Below are 12,754 nucleotides of genomic sequence, written 5' to 3'. Positions count from 1 at the left end.
GTATGTTTTGTATTATTATTCATTGTAAGCAAAGCAGTAATTTCCATGTTTAAATATAAAAGTGAAAGCAACAGCAATGACAATTCTTTCATATTGCCTTTGTTATTCAATTAAAGAATTATCATTTCGAATTTTTTTTATTTGGTTTTTAGTTTGTACTACTCTGTATGCTACTTTCAATGTTTTGAAAAATTACATGAATAATTTTGGAAATGTAAATAAAAACACATTTAAATTAGCATAAGACCCTCAAATACCTGAGGAGAAAGTTAACAAAAAATATCTGCAAGATTAGTGCACTGAAAACTACAAAACATTCCTAAGAGCAAAGAAAATAGAAGGAGCTGTGTTATGTTCATAGATCTGAAGACTAAATACTTTAAAAGTATCAACTTTCTCTAAATTTATCTAAAGTATCAACTCTTTCCAAATTTGTCTATAGTTTAATGTGATTTCAACCAAAACTCCAGTTGGCTCTTTTTTTCTTTTGTAGAAACTAAAAATGATTTAAATATATACAGGAAAATATAAAGAACCTAGAAAAGCTAAGACAATTTGAAATGATTTGAAAATGGTGAAGTTCGAAATCCTATATTACATACTTTCAAGATTTACTATCATGATACAGTATTCAAGTCTGTATTGTATTGGTATCAGAAAACCAATTGATCAATGGAACAAAAGAATCCAGAAATAGACTTATATAACGATTGGTCAACTGGTTAAAAAAACAGGTGCCAAGCTAATTCAATGGGAGATGATTAATTTTTTAGAAAAATTGCACTAGAAAAATTGAATATTTACATGGAAAAACAGAACATTTACCCTTACATCATGCTATATATAAATATTAACATGAAAGGGATTATTGACCTAAACCTAAGTGCTAAAACTGTAAAAATTTTGAAAGAAAACAGAGAAAAACCACATAGAAAATTTTCATGCCCTTGGATTAGGCAAAGATTTCTTAAAAGATTTCTTCTAAAGATACTTAAGAAACCACAGACTGGAGGAAAATATATGCAAAACATATATCTCATAAGGGACTTGTACTAAGAAAATATAATTCAATCTAAAAGATGATAATACTAATAAAATTGAGTAAAATATTGAAACAGACACTTCAGCAAAGAATGAAAATGATCAATAAACCAATAAAATTTACTTCACATCATGAGTATCAGTGAAATACAAATGAAAATGAAAATGAAATAGCACTCACTAGAATGACTGAATTTAAAGACTAATATCGAGTATTGGCAAAGGAATGGAACAAGCAGAATTGTCAAATCTTGTTTGTAGAAATTAAAAATATTACAGCCATTTTGTCAAATTTCTTTTAAATTTAAAAACATAATTAGATTATGACCCATTGGACCCATTTCTAGGTATTAACCCAAGGACAATAAGAAATACATGCCCACATAAAGATCTTTACACAAATGTTCATAGTAGCTTTTTTCATAATAGTCCCAAATGGAAACATTCTCTTCTGTCCATCTCTTGGTGAAAAGAATACTACTCAACATTAAAGGAGGACCAGCTGTTTATAGGTATAAAAACTTGGAGGAATCTCAAAAATATTGTGCTAAGTGAAAGAAAGGAGATAGTTGATATCAGATGCTGGGAGTAAGGGAAAAGGTTTGACTGCACAACAGCATGAGGAACCTCTTTGGACTAATACAAATGTTCTAAAACTTGATTGCAGTGGATATAGCTATATACATTAGTTAAAATTCATTGAACTGAGTAACTGTAATTGGTGAATTTTATTAAATGTAAAATTATATGTCAATAAAACATTTAAAGTTATAGTGTGATTTATAATGTGTGTGTATGGAGCCTATATGTAGCTAATGTTGTGGTGTTTATGACTATAGCCTTTGGAAAGAATGTAAATTTATAACTGCCTCTGTCTTGCTTCAGTTACTAGACACAATAGGATGTGTGCAAAGCATTTTCCTTATCATTATTAAAGCAACTGTGTAACACCATGACACAACATATTTTTTCATGCAGTTTATGTTCTTGTTTGAATCAATAAAACAGCTGCATGAATTAGTTTTGTAGTGAAGGTACAAAGAGGGCACTCCTGAGGGCATTATTATTTGAATTATGTATGAAAGCCTTTAGAAAATTCCAATGTAATAACATTTCTGGAAGTCTGTGTTGATGCAATATTTTTATTAACAGTTTGCTATCTGCACTTTCCACATGTGAATTCTGGCACGTTTTAGGTATTCATGTGATCAAAATTCAGAATTCGGACCAGCTATTATTGTTTTGTTAAAATATACCTGCTGTAGATACATAACACATGTCCCATGTGTTAAAATGAGCAATCTTATGAGAGAAGGTTTTTCTAAGAAACATTGAATTTCACACACTAAAATTAAGAATAAAAAGAAAAATAGGCTCTTTTTCATCTCTGCTAATTGATTAGATATTATTATACAGTGCCTGTGTATGAGTGTGTGGCACTTAGTTCAAGTGTCTGCACGCATAAGTTCACAAGCAGTGGTGTGAGTGTGTCAGAGTAGAAAAGTGAGAAGAGAAATTATTGCACCTATTTTCCAGGTGCCCTAAGGCACTGAGTCTAGTTCCTCATAGAGAACAGTCACAGATACAAGGTGAAGGACTGTGGCTGATGAGGGGACTTGTGAGTTTGAAGACATGAATAATATTAATTAAGAATCCAGGTGAAAAAAATCTGACAAATGATGGAGAAAGATCACTTCACACTTCACATCTGTTCAGAACATCAGCAATGTCCCTCTGAAGAATGACCTTAGGACCAATAAAATAGCCATAATGCCACTGAAGTCTGGTGGAACAGCAAAGAAACAGCCTTTTTATGTAGACACTGGCAGTCATGGTCCTAGCTGGGCCCCTCCTTTCAAGGTTTTTAGGAAGTAAATACTTTGAAAGAAGTATTATGTGCTGTGTAGTATTTCTCTTTATGACTTCCCTGTCTTGGTGGTAATGATATTTTCATTATGTCTCCAGAGTCATGCATATAATAGTTATTAATAGAATTTTATTAAATGGTATTAAACTTTATGGAATATAACCTGGGGTCATCTAGAAGTAACTAGAAGAGACGTGTGGGCAGGGGCACCTAGATTCTCCAAGGAGAATGGCAACCTTTAACCAGTGATATTTCTGTATTAATGAAAATGTGATTGACCTCAAGCAGATGAATACTAAAGAACATTCAGATAATACTTAAAAGGTCTGCGATGCCTTTAAATTGAAATAATATTTCCATGCCAAAATAGTGCAGATAAATTTTAAAATCAAAATACATCCTTTTTGTTATTAATATAGGACAAAATAAGAACTTTTTCAGTTCTCTCCCAGCACCTATACTTTTATGATTTAATGAATCATTTTAGCAATGCACATTTTATTCTTTTTTTTTCAATACTGGGGACTGAATTCAGGGCCTTGAGGATGCTAGGCAGGTAGTCATCTACTTGAGCTGTGCCCCTAGCCCCAGATTTTATTCTTAGCATTTTTTTGCAGTACAATTTACATATCCTAATTTTCACTTATTGTAATTGTACAATTATGATACTTAGCAAATTTATCACCACAATCCATTTATAGAACATTTCCATCACCTAAAAATAATTACTAAAGCCTACTGTAGTCAATCTTTGCTGTCACCCCTGCCCCATGCTAGGTAAACACTTACCTTTTTGACTGTAAATTTGTCACTTATAGGCATTTTCTTTTTATTTTCTGGTATGGATATGCCAAATTAATCCATTTGCCAGTTGATGGAATTTGGATTGTTTCTTATATTTAGCTATCATGAATAATGCTGCTATGAACATTCACTTACTAGTTTTTTTATGTACTTAGGTTTGTATTTATCTTGGGATTGATTCCTAGGAGTGGAGTTTAATTTTTAAGAAACTAAAAAAGTGCTTTCTAAAGTGGCCAGTATATGAGACTGCAATTTCTCCCTATTCTTGTCAATATTTGGTATTATCTTTTGGGTTTATGGCCATTTGGATTTTCTTTTGGATAATAGCCATTCCAATGGGTACATAGTGGTATCTGAAAATGGTTTTAATTTGCATATCTCTATGATTACACATTTATTTGCAAAGTGATATTTAGTGTGTCAGTGTGTCTAGAGATGGATTATGTCTTTAATAAAGTCTGATACTACTTTAAAAACTCATTTTAACATTCCAGCTTTTAAAAGGAAGCATTTCTTGTTGATATAGTATTCATTAGGAAAAACAATATTGATTTTCTGTGGTTCTAACATCTTATGCCAATGGGAATTGCTTCACAGATTGGCAGTGCAGGTTCCAGAAATAACTGATTGATATTCAATTCTGCCTCCTCAACTTATTTGTTGAGTGACTTTTGGCTTGAGTTTTCTGGTTTTTCTATCTGAAAAGGAAGTTACTAATGCCTACCATACAATGTTTTCATGGGGATGTATATGTGTACCTATAAAAATTTAATACATATAAATATATATTTATTTTGAAATGGTACAGCCACGTTAAAAATTTATTAAGAAATTGGAATAGATCTTTTTTCTTTTCAATGCATTTTTAGGTGCTCTCTGTAGGTCATCCAGAGAAACAACAGACTTTATTTATTATGGCTACTATTTTTTGCTACTAAAATGTTTTAATATGGCAGATTTTTACTAAAACTCATCAGCACTGGGTTGGAAAAGAATTCCTGGACAAAGGAAGTGATATTAGAAACAACTGAAGTCTTTCTGAACTTTGAAGCAGCTTTAGTCCTTTATGATTGAGCTAAGCCTCATCCATGAGACAAAATAAAACAACACAACACACACACACACACACACACACACACACACACACACACACACAACTATGATCAATCCCTGCTCTTCAAATTCTCATTGCCCATTATTGAAGTTTTCAAAGTAAATTAGTCTTAAAAATTTGTTTAACACAATTTGGTTTCATTAATCTCAACAAATTAATTAATTGGCAAGTGAGATGTCAGGTTCAGGTATTTAACTGATATTTTAGAATGTGAAGACTTCTGTCATGGTCACTGATGGGCAGGTGATAATTATGAATGGATCTATTCATGGCAAAATTAACAGTTTATGTATATTTTTCATTTTAGTTTATACAAATTAGTGCAATCCATGTCAGGTAATGCTTTCCCTACTTTCTCCCAAACAATAAGTCAGCTTTAAAATACTATTATACATAACCTAAAAACTAAAGGAGCATCATTATATCAATCTTATACACAATTTAGAGATTAAAGTTATGTTGAATAAGAGTTGTAAGATTGTAATTTACTTTAATTGGATGAGAAAGGTCCCATTTATATTGCTTTAAGCCTGTATTGCTGATTTCAAATGATATACTCACTGAGAAAATCAGATTTTTAAAACAAATTCAGTATGTCATTTGAACCCCATGATGACAGTACTAAGTAATTTTAAATCATCATAGACTAGTGACTTTGCATTTGGGATTCTTGAACACTTTCTTTAGAAATTGTGGGAAGGAATAAAACACACTTTTACAATAGTGGATTTCTTTGCTATTCTTCTTGAAAAGAGTTTTGACACTACAATTTCTATATTGGAGATAGTCAGCATAAAGACCTCTTAAATTAGAGCATTTTTGCATGCCAAGATTGCATAGTAATATTTTGTATAGTCCACCTTTCACTCATTTATTGTACTGTGTGTAAAGCACTGAATTTATGTGATTATATTAGAATTTATGTTGGTTTGTAGTTTAGTATATTCATAGAAGACTTTCACTGAAGGAAATTTCTAATCTTCACTATCATTATCAGGAAAATAAGAAGCAATATGAAAGTATATAAAGGATCTCCTGGCAACTGTATAAATGACATTTCTGAGAATCTACATATTGTACTCATAGTCATTCCCAACATTTCCAAAGCACCATAAAATAGCCGTCACTATAGGGTTACTCTAATGAGAGTAACTAAATTGTGAATACAGGACTCTGGTTTAAAAAAAAAGATACAGGGTAAAGGAAGATCATTTTAGAGCTAAGACAAAGACATGAAATTTCCAAATATTCAAGTGCACTTTCAACTCCCTGTACAGCTATCCTTATCTCAACTACAAGGTATGTCAGGTTAACTGATGATTGGCAAGAAAACATAAAGAAAACTAAATGGAAGTGCATCATCTCTATCAGCAGGGTAAGAGCTTGGGCAGCTTGCTGGACCAGAAACTGTGGTTTCTTGGACTATATATCTTATTTTACTACTTTACCCCCTGAGCCCCCAAGAGGATCATGTAATGGGTGATTTTAGCTAGATACATCCCAGGTGCAAAGTGAAACACAGTTCTTTGTATATAACACATTGCTTTGATATTAATTCTCTTAAGTTTACATAGCCTTTTCTCAGTAGTGGAGATGAATAAAAAGCTTGCTGCCAAGCTGGATACAAAGGAGACAAATACACAGCATGCAGGTCAAGGACGTTCCTCAAGGAAAAAAGATTATGTCTTTATAGAATACTCTACTTCTTTTTTTTCTGAAATACAGAGCCTTGCCATATACTCTATAAAAAAGACCTAAAGATAAGCCAAGTTGAAATAGAAAACTTTTTAGAAAATAAAAGATTTCTTTTCTAAGAGATACTTAAAAAGATAGAAGACAGAAAGTGGACTTGAATTTCTAACTGCAAACGAAAATCACTCAGCTTCCTTTAAGATTAAGTTGAATGCTAAATACTTAAGGCTGGTGTCTGTTAATACTTGAACTAAGCTCTGCAAAACTCTGGCAGTACTAGAAGTATAGAAAAAAGTCAGGAGGTTAATAGTAACAACAAAGTAAATGACTCTCAGGAAGGAAGCTCAAAACTCCAGAGTTCTACCTAGTCTGTTGTCCTCTAAACCAAAATGTGTCACTTAAGGTCTCTGGGTATGATTTTTACAAGATACAAGCTGTGTTTGATGTTTTTCTGTCAATCCTTTAGTGTAAGGGATGCTGGAAGGTAAAAGAAATCTTCCTCTCACTTTCTAAATTGACAGAGGATAAAGTATAATAAAAGAAGGAAAACCAGTTATCTATGGAAATGATTTTTATACAGAAAAGGAAAATGGAATAACTTCACAGTACTGTCTTTTTCTGTTTCTTTAAAGCTTGTTCCATGACCTTTAAAATTAAAAAAAATTATAACAAGAGTCAGGTCCACAGCTCATCCAGCTCAGTATCTTTCATGTGCTTGAGGCATAAATCTGATTGTCATAAATCTCATAAATCTGATTGTCATCCATTATAAATGAACAGTGTAAGATGGTGTTTGTATTTAAAAATAGTAAATGAAGGTCTTATATAAAAATATAGAGGCAGGAGTAGGGTGAGGGAAGACAGGCACCTAGGGTACAAAATTTAAGGAGGCACTCACTCTTAGGCACAGGCACAATCCCAAGAGTGAGTGTTTGTTCCTTAAATTCTAGTGGCTCTCTTGCTTCTCCCTAGTTTTAGCCCTGGAGTCAACAATCTACGAAAAACAGGAAACCAGCAAGAAAACAAAACAAAACAAAACACAACAGACCACAACAGAACCCAAACAACAAACCAAACCAGTGCTGTGAAAGCTGTCTTTTGAAGTGGGAACAAGGGCATTTACAGTGAGTAAAGACAAGAAGTAAACACTGGAAGTACATTGAAGGCCATAGTCATACCTCTCTCTGTGCCTATTCAGTCACCTATGGGGCTATTTCTTGCTGTTTGACATTGTTTCTGAAAATTACATACAGGTTAGTCAATTGCTTCTTCATTCTTCCAAGAGGTCCCAATATTGTTGGTTGAGTAGGCTCAGCTTACCAATTTATTTCACATAGCTTCTTTTTAGGTAAGTTGTTGGTTTTAAGATTCACAACTATTTTGTTTTTATACTTTCCTTCCAGGGGAAATCTTTGCATAGGTAGGAATCAACACAAGATTTAGGATATTTCTTTGTCATACTGTTTAAATGTTTTTTTTCCAAATGGTTAATGTTAAACTAGAAAACAATCAGTACATAAGAAACAGCTGACCAGGTATTGCCAAACCAAATTTCTTTAAAATAAGTTCTCTGCTGGACCTTGAATAAACAAATTAGAACATAAACTTACGTTAAAGCTTCTGAATAATTATAATGAGGAGAGACTCCTAGAAACTTCTGTACTTCATCCATCACTGTTGCAGGATCTGTTCTTAGCTACTGCCCATCAATAATTAGCAACTAAATTACCAAAGAAGTAACAATAAAGAAAAGACGGTTCATGTTGAAAACATAAGTGTCAACTGTATAATGAAAAATTTTTTGGCCCTGTACTTATTCTGTGACACTGTCTTGAGGGGCTTTACATGCATTGTTAGATGCAGCCAGGTCATTCTTATTAATGATCTGGAATAAGAAATAAATCATGCTAAGTAAGCACATTCATGTTTTGTTATTTGAGAAGTTAGCAAACACTCTGAAAACAAAAACACCCCTTCTGAAGATAAAGACAGCTTAGAAATGTGACTAGAAATCGCAAATGTAAACCAAGTTTAAATACAAACAAAACAATGATTACTAAGGTTGTGGAGGAAGACTGTAGAAAGAAAGGTTATAATAAGCTTAGTAGTAATGAGACAGAGGAACTGTCATTCTTCACAGTTCCAATCAGGAGTAGTGTAACAGGTACTGAGAAACCATTTATCCTGAAAAGCACTGATGCCTCACTTGTGCCTGTAAATGTCCAAAGGGTAACTAAAAGCAGGATAAAAGCTTGGCATCCCTGCCTCCACTTTGTATCTGTCTTTGCTCTGAGCCATTCTCTTGGCAGTCACCTTGCAGCCACTGTGGAATCTAGGAAGAACAGGACTGATCAGTAACATCTTGTGACAAAAGTTGATACCTCCAGACAAAATGCCTTTCTTATCTTGACCAGGCACCACCTGACCATCGTGAGATGATGAGCAACTGTGACTCCCGTGACTTGGACTGTTTAATCATTCTGCATTCCTCTCTTCCTCTGCCCCAATTCTTCTTGTATTTAACCCTAAAGTTAATGTCTGTACCCTGAAGATAAGGTGAATTGCTTATTTTGCCTCTTCCCATGGTGTGTCCGTGCCATGTAATAAAAATCTTTCTTTGTCCTTCACCACTGTTCATCTCTTTATGCAGTGTATTGGGGTGAGTTGCCAGACCTGACATATGGCCTGACTCCAGGAGGAGTTGGACCTTTGGACTAGAACTCTTGGTTAGAGTAGCATTATAAAGTTTAAACAAATATATTAACAATCCATATGGAGAAGAAGGTAAGATTCTCAGAGAACCTTAACATGGACAGAAAGTTCCTCAAGAAACTAAGGGGAAGAATTTGTTACTCTAGTGAGGGTGAACCCAGCAAGACCAAATGACAGGAGGCCATGATGGAAGTCCACAAAGTCTATAGTGCAAGGCTTGTCCATACCTCTTTTCCAAGAGGTTCGATAGAACTTTTTGTGATGTTCTACATCTGCTGGCTAACCTGTAGCTACTGAGCATATGAAATATGGCTAAGACAAATGAACTGAAATTTAATCTTACTTAATTCTAATACAAGTTTAATTAGCAATATGTGGCAGCAGCTATCATATCATAACAGAATGGCTTTAGATACATAAGTATCTAGATGTCACTGTGTTGCTTATCTAATCCATTTTAGCGGTTGATTTTATAATTCAAGTTGATGTCAGGCAAAAGAGAAGTAAGGAAGGAAGCTAAAAAAACCCATAGGACTTATGAAAAATTCAGTAAGGCAGTTCAGAAGGAAAATGATGGCCCTTAACTAAACACACAGTATTGTCTTGCTTGGCAAAGAGGCTCCCTTTCAAGCTTTACTCACATCAGAATACAAATCAGAGCTACAAAGCTTTGGAAACTCTATAAAATCAGGAAAAGCATACACTAGAAAATCGAGCAGAGAGAATTATTCTTAGAAAATTAAACTGTTTTTCTACCTCTGTGTATCTATTTTTCTTTGCCACAGTCTCCTTATTTACAAGTAAAGAGTAAAAAAGCTAGTAATGTTTCAATGAGTAAAAACTTTCTGTATCCTTGAGGCAAAGTCATCAACTTAATGAGATTATTACATGATGTAAATTCTTATTGCTTCATACCTGGAAGGGGGGGAAATAAACAAGCCATCTTTCGATGTGGCTGGCATACCACCCGGGGACCAAACATCTCTTCTGCAAGGTTCTAAGTTCTGAGGGTGCCCAGGGCCCAGCCGAGATTACTTCGTAGAAGCTAAACTTCGGAGCTGTGGGGTCTTCATGTGATCGCTGGTGCTATGATGAAAAGGTGGATAATTAAACTAACTTGAACCATAGGCATAAATAATTAAAAACCAATCCTTGTGACAAGTCTCAAAGCTAAGGGAGAGTGCCACTGTTGGAGAGTTATTTGTTTTGAAATTAATAAAGGATGAAACTGTTTGCTTGAAGCATCAAAATTTAAAGTTATGATACTGATGAGAGTGTATTTTTTGAGAACTTATTTGGTAGAAGCTGAATTCTTGTTGATAGGATTCCTTAAGTAACTTTCCTGAGTGTTCTTGGTGTGTATGTTTAATTCTGAATGTAAACTTTTGAAATCTGCATTAATATCTCCTTTTTAGCCCATAAGCAAACCATTTATCATTCTCAGTGAATAGCCACAATACACAAGCACTCTACTAGTTCTGCCAAATAGTTTTGCTCTACCTAGTAATGTAGTTTTAGATTAGAAAAGTCCTATCAGCTATTTTAAATGGAAAAACTACTGAGAACTCTGACATGTACATTATCCAAAACCCACAGCTTTTATCATATATTACCTAGCATCTAAAAGCCAAGACTATTTTATCTAATGGTAACCTTTGCAGTGAATCAGAATCATTTTTTGTGCAGAAATCACAGAAAGCAGCAATCCAAATATGAAAGTGTTTTTATAATGGCTGAGGCTCAAGCCCATGGGTTTGAGAAAATCACCTTTTCCTTAAATTGACCAATAAATATTCAGGCTTAGTGGTGAGTTTGTGGATGTTTACCACATCTAGTTGAATAGCAAATTTGCTGCAACTGGGATTCAAATTACTGTACTACAGATGCTACTAGACTTTGTTAAGGCTGCATTTTGCCACTGTAGAGTAATTTATTTGCAATATTTAGGATGTTTTGTTAGCTTGCAGCCTTGAAACCTCCTTTTTCTGTAAATTCCCAATTTTCAGGGGCTAAGTGGCTGCCAAGCTCCAATTTTCTTCTTTCTTTTTGGGTCAATTAGACTTACTTCTCTTTTCTCTAGATGCCTGGTGGAAAAGGTAAGAGGTACAAAATAAAAATCTGTCTTTATGCAGTTTGATGTATATATTTATTTAAAAGATGGCTCTAGGTTTGGGATGAATGATAAGTGTGGAATTGTGGATTTCTATGGATCTTAACTTTCTAGAGTGTCTCCAGTCTCTGCTGTGCAAATTATCATCAGTATGCCTATTAATAGGATTCCATCTGCTTTGACCCTTTCCCACCCTGTCCTTGTCACAAAACCTTTTCTGACAACTGGAAGTCTGCTTTTGTTAAATAACAAAGGATTCAGTCCAGAGGAACTTTATTCTCTAGTATCATAATTATTAAGAAGTTAGCTGTGTGACTATCAGTGAGAGTGGGAGATCCCATTTGTGCCTGGAGAAGATGAGCTGTATGGGTACTTGGAATGCATAGAATTAGCCTTGTAGAGCCTTGTATCTGTGAGAGGTACTTAAATCACTTTTGTTGAAAAGCACTGAATCTCTAAATAGGAGAAAAGCTTGGCATCTCTGTCTCTATTTTGTTCCTGTTGTCTTTTGTTCTGAGTCACTCTTTCCTGAAGGACAGGGCTGATTGACAATATCTTTATGACAAAGAACTGAAACTACCCCTAAGGAACAGCAGAACCTTGTAGGACAGACCTCACTTTCCCCCTGCCAAATGAGGCCAATTACCTGTAATGATGAGGCTGACCAGGGAACAGGAGTAATCATCTCATAGGACCCAGATTGCTCCCCTTGAAGGGTGGACTGCGGGAGGTCCACATTCCGAAAAAGTGTCAATTAGCCAGGAAGACACTTCTCCTTCCCAAGAAACATCCATTTGCACCAGAGAGACACTTCTGCTCTCAGCCAATAAAAAAAGCTACAAAACCTGATTTCCATCATGACTCGGGACCACTGGTTTCGGATCCTGCTGCAGCCTTTCCTTTCTCTTCTCTACCAATAAAACTTCTCCGACTTTTGCTTCTTGAGTCCACCTTTGATTTTTATCTAAGAGCAGACCAAGGACACCCACAACCTGAGCTCTCTTGTGTATCACCCTCAAGTGAGGACAGCAGTAACAAACTTCTCTGGAATCCCTGAGAACCAGAGCTGAGACAATGACCAACCAGCCCATACCTGTAACTGGGACTATTTAACAAAGCATAACTTTTGCTCTCTGCCCTACTTCCTTATCTGTTTAAAGCTAAAGGTCATATCTGTAGCCTGAAGGTGGTTATAAATGGGCTGAAGTGTTTACTTTGCCTCTTCCCACAGCATGTCCCAGGCCCTATTATAAATCTTTCTCTGCCCTTCACCAGTGTCTCTTTGATATATAGGGATGACCTGACATGTAGTTCAAAACTCTGATTTCATATCCAGCCCACTCACAGAGGTACAGATAAGGAGTTTTTGTGTAAATGTTATTCCACATTCATCTAAACCTCATAGTTCCAAGGA

General features: G+C 34.7%; 1 long non-coding RNA gene and 1 pseudogene across 2 annotated transcripts in view; one reads left to right on the top strand and one right to left on the bottom strand.

Moving 5' to 3' along the window:
* LOC141410907 (bifunctional heparan sulfate N-deacetylase/N-sulfotransferase 3-like) overlaps window positions 1-12,754 on the bottom strand; it is a 173,485-nt pseudogene that overhangs the window by 5,849 nt on the left and 154,882 nt on the right.
* LOC141410908 (uncharacterized) overlaps window positions 1-12,754 on the top strand; it is a 91,094-nt gene that overhangs the window by 11,721 nt on the left and 66,619 nt on the right. The window lies entirely within an intron of this gene.

This window comes from Castor canadensis, chromosome 9 (genome assembly GCF_047511655.1).
Source record: "Castor canadensis chromosome 9, mCasCan1.hap1v2, whole genome shotgun sequence".
Classification (NCBI taxonomy): domain Eukaryota; kingdom Metazoa; phylum Chordata; class Mammalia; order Rodentia; family Castoridae; genus Castor; species Castor canadensis.
This window is presented reverse-complemented; position numbering and strand designations above follow the sequence as displayed.